The sequence below is a fragment of the Pleurodeles waltl genome, chromosome 1_2 (assembly GCF_031143425.1).
Source record: "Pleurodeles waltl isolate 20211129_DDA chromosome 1_2, aPleWal1.hap1.20221129, whole genome shotgun sequence".
NCBI lineage: Eukaryota > Metazoa > Chordata > Amphibia > Caudata > Salamandridae > Pleurodeles > Pleurodeles waltl.
This window is the reverse complement of record NC_090437.1, coordinates 289,206,374-289,212,622: the sequence shown is the minus strand read 5'-3', so window position 1 is coordinate 289,212,622 and position 6,249 is coordinate 289,206,374.

The window sequence follows — 6,249 nt, the reverse complement described above, 5'->3', positions numbered from 1 at the left end:
TCCCATCAGAAATGGAATGGGGTTCAGGATCAGTCCACAGAGTGAACGTGTGACACACAAAGGAGGACATTAAGGATGTGATTTCTTGTTGGCAGTGGTGGGTGTCTTGCCATCCGCACCTCCTGAACTTTTACATGGATGTCCCTGCTTTCAAGGACGGGGTGAGTTCAGCTGTTGCAGAGGTAGGGGTGTCTCATGGTGGTTGGTCCTCTGGCAGGGCCTCCCTTCCTGTGTCTGCCACAGATGTACTTAGGCTTGATGCATTTGGCCCACAGGAAGGGGTAGATGTTGGTGGAAAAGCCCTGCATTTGGTTTTGTGGATGTTCCTCAGCACCCCGGGTACGGTGGCCATGTTAAAATGATGGTCTTCTGTCTGTTGGTTCATGCCCCTCTGCAGCTGCTTGATTTCCCTGAGTTTGGTCAGCATATGGCCCATCACGCCTTGGGACTCCTGATAGACTCCCAAGACTTGGCTGAAGGTATTATGGTCATAAGTGGCCCCGTGGTATCACTCTGCAGGCCCACAGCATCCCTACCATGGACCCTACTCTCAAGAGCCTGGATGCACTCTCCAATCGGCTCCTGGACCCTCAGTGTCAGAATTACTAGGTACACAGATTGGGGGGGCACGTGGTCTGTGATGTAGATGCAACAGGGGTAGGAGGAGTTGTTGGGGGCACAGTGAGACTCACTGTTGCCATCTGACCAGACTGCCCATATGGGCCAGGACCGCCACCCACGTCCACATGTCCAGGAGTGTCGTCATCACTGGGGGCTTCATCCAGAGGTGAGTTGGGAGTTTGGACGGTGGACCATGTCTGGCCTGGTGCTGGGCCAGTTCGAACTATTGAAAAATCGAGTACATTGTAAGTAGTTGTAGTCATGTCACTTGCTGACTTCCCACACTACACAAATTCTAATTCCCAGTAGAGGGTACATCATTTGAGAGATGGCACACAGGTGTATTTGGAAAGTGGAGAAAGGCCTGTTGGTTTAAGGTACAGAAACAGGGCCTCCTGGTAGTTGTAGTCATGTCACTCTCTGTACTTCCCAGCACTTGACAAATGTTTAGTCTTACATATCTGTTGCCACACTGCAGTTAGGTTGGACCACATATTTACATGTTGAAACATACCATAAATCCTGGGATGATCTTTTCATATTTCAAGACTTACAGACACCATTCCAACATATGGCATGTAATGGGGATTGATACATGTGAAGTTCTCTAAGACAATGCACATTGACAAGTTTACATCTCTGCAACTCTGGGTATTGCATGTTGGGAAAGTAGATGAACACCACAGTGGCAAAAGGTGAGATGTGAGCAAACTGGACATTAAAGATTTGTGGCAGTTTTTGTGCTGTATCTTATCAGACTCCACTCCTCCAGCTTTTCCTGTCATGCCCTCAGGATGTAGGATGATCAAGACCTTCATCTCCCAGGGAAAGAGTTGTAATGGGGCACTCGGAGGGCCACCATCAGTCTTCAGGGACTCCATGTGGTGCCTGAAGGCCAGGGAACACACCTTCTCCCCCAGGTCATTCCACCTTTCCCCTATGTCCCCCTTTGTGCGCACCATTCACTCTGTCAACCATTGTTTGACACATTTACATTTTCCTACTGAGAGGAGTATGCTGGACTTGTGCTCAAAAGAACTGTGACTCTACTCTTATGGGTTCATCCACCATGACTCTCAACTCATCTTCAGAAAAATGTAGATTTTTGGGACGTACATGGATGTATATTAAACTGGGTGACAGAGACTTACTTACCAAAAAAAGTGATATAGAGAGTAAAGGGGCAAAAGTGCATGAAAGGTTATAAATGCGATGGTGAAAAAAGAGGTGCCTTATCAATCATTGATGAGAAAAATGGTGGGCTCCACTCTCTTTCTTGCAATGGAGAGGCTAAGGTTCATGGTCTGGGAAGGGGTGTGTTTTATAGTGTGATTTGCAGGTGTGTCCACTGGGCCAATGTATGTCAGCTGTGTTGTTTTTTAATCTATCCAGTGGGCACGTCTCTTGCTTTGCTGAATGCGTACTGTGACAGCCAATTTCCATCAGATGACCACCGCAAGGAGACAGCCACATTGACTCGGTTTTTGTAATAGGCTCAGCGGTTAAACGCAGCCATGACGGCGATGGAGTGTGCACTGCCAAGATTGCAGGCTGCTGTGCAGCTGGCAAGCAGCCATTTATTTTTGAGGTTGATGGTACAGGCTGTATACATCTTGATACAGTGGTCTTGAGACCACCGGCTCAGCAGTCTTTTTCAGACCGCCGCCTTGGCAGTCTGGGTGTCCGACAGTCAAACTCGTATTCTGGCCCTTTGTTTTTTGGGGGAAATGCGGGATACTAAAAGAGCCAGAGTTACTATCCCAACTATCTGAGGGGTACATTTAATTTCTAAAAAAGCAAATACCAATCAACTATAACCACCAGAATAGTATAACACCTAACCTTTGTAAAACATATTCATACAGAACTGATATATCCCAGTAAACAAAACTTAAAAATAGTACAGTACACTTAACACACTAAAATGGAAGGAATTTGAAATTTAGTATTCACACTCTAATTCAAGCCATTTTGTGGAAGGTATTGGAAGCTAAAGGGATCAGATTTACTATTCCTACTCCATTATAAGTATTCAGGGAAGGTGTTGGACACTGGACGGTTGAAATTTACTATTGTCCCACCAGTCTAAGCTATTTTCGGGAAGATGTTGGACACTGAGGGACACATTTATGTATGGGTAGCATTGCATTTGCACCATGCAATGGGGTGCAAGTGTGACACAACACTTAAGTGCAATTTCTCAAGCCACACAATGCCACCTTGCGGGGCCCAGAGTGGCTTGATAAATCCAGAGTAATGCCAAACAGCACAACCTGCTGATGGGTGGTGCATGGGTTTTCCCATGGGCATCCGTGGCTTTTGATATGTTTGTAGATGTACCATAAGTAGTAGATTTAGGAATGTGGCAAAATTGCTACTTCATCAGTGTTTTTTGTGCAGGAAAGTTCCCCTTCCTACACAAAAACAATCCTTCTTACAATGTTGGCACTCTTTCACCATGGCACAAGAGTTCCTGCATTGGCACTAGACAGCACATTGTGCCCCAGTGCTGGGAAAAAAGCAGGAATGCACCATATTATATTAAATATGGCACATTCCTGCCTTTTCTCTGTCACGCAACAAGGTGGCTTACTGCGCTGTGTCACATAATGATAAATGTGCCCCTAAAGATTTAGAGCAGATTTATAAAGCACATCTACATAAAAAACAACAGTGAAAACAATTTTAGAATTCTCTGCAAATGTAAAGTAATTTAAAATTGGAAGATGAAAATTAAGTTGGTATCCTTATCTTGATTGGTGGGAGCAGCACAAGTACAGCAAACTGAACCTAGACAGGATGATTGGTGTTCTAAATTGAAGCAGCTTTGGGATATGCTGACAAAAGAAAATAAGCATTAGGAGCAGAAAGGACAAAGGAATATGGTAGAGGCTAGCATATCGCTTCATCTTTTAGAAATATAAATTTTGATAAGCCCCACTTCCTATTAACATTTTGTTAGTGAGTTAAATAAAATATTCCATAAACTGTGTATTTTTCTGATGTATACTTATTTCTGTCCGTTGTTTTAAGATTCGAACAGTAGAAATTGCTGGCTTCCAGTAGCAATTCATTGGAGGTCCACAGCAGTCAAAAGGTTAAGAACTGCTGATCCAGCCCATTTTGGTAAAGTGTTAGATACTAATAACCTGAAACCTATCTACTCCTCCCTTTAACCTAGTCATGTTGAGGCTCAGAGTAGGCAATTGCCAATTTTGAGAAATTGTAGCTGGAATATAGCTGGGTTGAGTAAAAAGATACAGGATCTAGCTGGGATAAGGGGAATTAAAGATCTTGACATTGTGAGCTTCCAGGAGACATGGGAGGCAGAGTCTCATTTTTATTTGGAAGGTATGCCACTTTCTCAATATTAGTAAAGTCATCCCAGATTGGTAGAGCAAGAGGAGGTCTCCTTCTTTTAATATCCGTTAGCCTCAGGTGTACCATGTCTCAGATAGTGTTTGACACCAAGCATTTGCTAGTGGTTAAATTAGACTTTGAGGGTTCTCCAAGTATTTAACTATTGAACTTTTATAACTCACTTGAATGAGAATTTCCCTTTAAACATCTGTTTATTCTACATTCTGCCATACAGTCCCTTGAAGTGAAGTATAAAGGCTCTTAGTTTTTTGTATCCTTATAACTGATTTTAATTTACATATTTGCCCCTTGAATTGTTTTGGCACTGATTTGAACTCAGTTGGTGATCTAGAGCAGGGTAGTTACTTCGTGCACTCTTCAGTTTTTTTGGACGAGATATTGGCAGACTTTAATTTGGTACACACGGGGTAGGGTATAGAAGGGCTGCTAGTCCCAACTTTTCAAGACAGAGGGGCCAATTGACCAGTTGTTTTATATTTGTCTCTGCCTTTTTGTTGAAGTGTGTCCATAAATTTGAAGTACAGTGGTCGGCATTTAATGACTATAATTCATTGAACCTGTATGTGGACTGGGGACCCCGAAAGGCTGGGCCAGGGATGAAAGGCCCGTCAAACAAAGATTATCCCACATGATCAGGAGCGTAGACTAAAATGGTGCCAAGTATTACATTATCCCTTAATAGACACCTTATATAACTTATCTGTGTCAGAATGACTCGAGGGATGACACAGTGCTTCTTGAGGTTTTTGGTAGGATCTGTATGCAGATAAACAGCAACCTTAGGGTTACCTGAAGGCAGGGCAAACCTTTAGGTGAAAGATGGTTCAAATCTGAGTGCTCTAAGGGCCTTCATAATTTGAAGGCGGTGCTTAAGAAGGTTCCCACAGATTGGACACAAATTGCTAGTAAACGAAAAAACTATAAATTAGCTATTTATGTTCATAAAAAAGAGATCACAGAACAAGCCTGGGAGGATCTGTTGAACCCTTCCACCCTATATAATAGTGCTATGTTTTGGGAAATTATGAAACACCCTTTCTTTTCAGGTGAGACTAATAGGACCATAGATTGTATGATACCGGCGGAAGATTAGATCAAGCACTTCTCTGTAATTTATGTTAGTATAAAGGAGTGCATGATCCCCATAGAGTTCAATTGGTCCAGGGTGGATCTGCCTACTTGGTTTACAGAAGAGGAGATTGGGGCCGCTATTGCTGTCATATAGAAAAACAAGGAAGGCCCCTTGCCCAGTGGAGGTACCTGATGATTTATTTTGGCAGGATATCCATCTTTGGGTTGAAGTTCTAGCTTGAGTTTTTAATGCTGCATGGCGAGTAGGTCCTCTCTCATCCAGGCAATGTTCAATTATTATTCCTGTGTTTAAAAAAGGTCAGGATAACAGATTGGTTAGATCAAAAGAATGTGATTTCCTGTTTTCAGTATGGGTTCCAGTAGGGTGGGGGTACACTGAACCTGCACCTGTTAGTGAGTATATATACAGTGGTCAGAAGAGAGTGGTTGCACTTAGCTTTCATGGATCGGTCATCAGCGTTTGACAGGGTAAATAGAGCCAAGCTATGGTCTATGATCGTTGATACGGGGTCTGGACTATAGTATTGTTATTTTTTTGCATGATCTCCACTAGGACCACACATTGAGGGTTATATATAATCACAAGGGGACCCTGATGGCTCATAAAAAAATTCACAAAGGGGTGAGGCAGGGCTGTATTTCGGCGCCTTTGCTGTTTGCTCTATACATTAATAATAGGTGCCCAGGGCTATATTCTGCTAACAAGGATATCCCTCAGGTTGGGTCGCGGATGATACCAGCATTGGTATATGCGGACAATACCGTTTTGTTCGCCAGAACTGGGTTGGGGCTGCAAAGCCTCCTTGATTCTTTTATTGATTTTAAGTCCTTGCTAGATATGTAAGTAAATTACTCTAAATCCCACGTCATGGCAATAGGGAATCTAAATGAGTACCACAAGAAAAATGTTGGCGAGAGGCAGGAGGTGATGAGGGTTTCAACTTTTTCATATTTAGGGGTTATTGTTGGCGAGAGAGGTTCTTGGGCACCACAGAGAAGGGTAAAGACAAATTTGATGGCTGGGGCAGTGACTTAGCTTTTTGATTTTGCTTCTAGTTTCGGTGCTAGACCAGTTTAATCTAATTTGAAAGTTTACGCCACCAAATGTGTGGTGATAGTGAGCTATGGTAGTGGGTTATGGGGCTACATGGACTG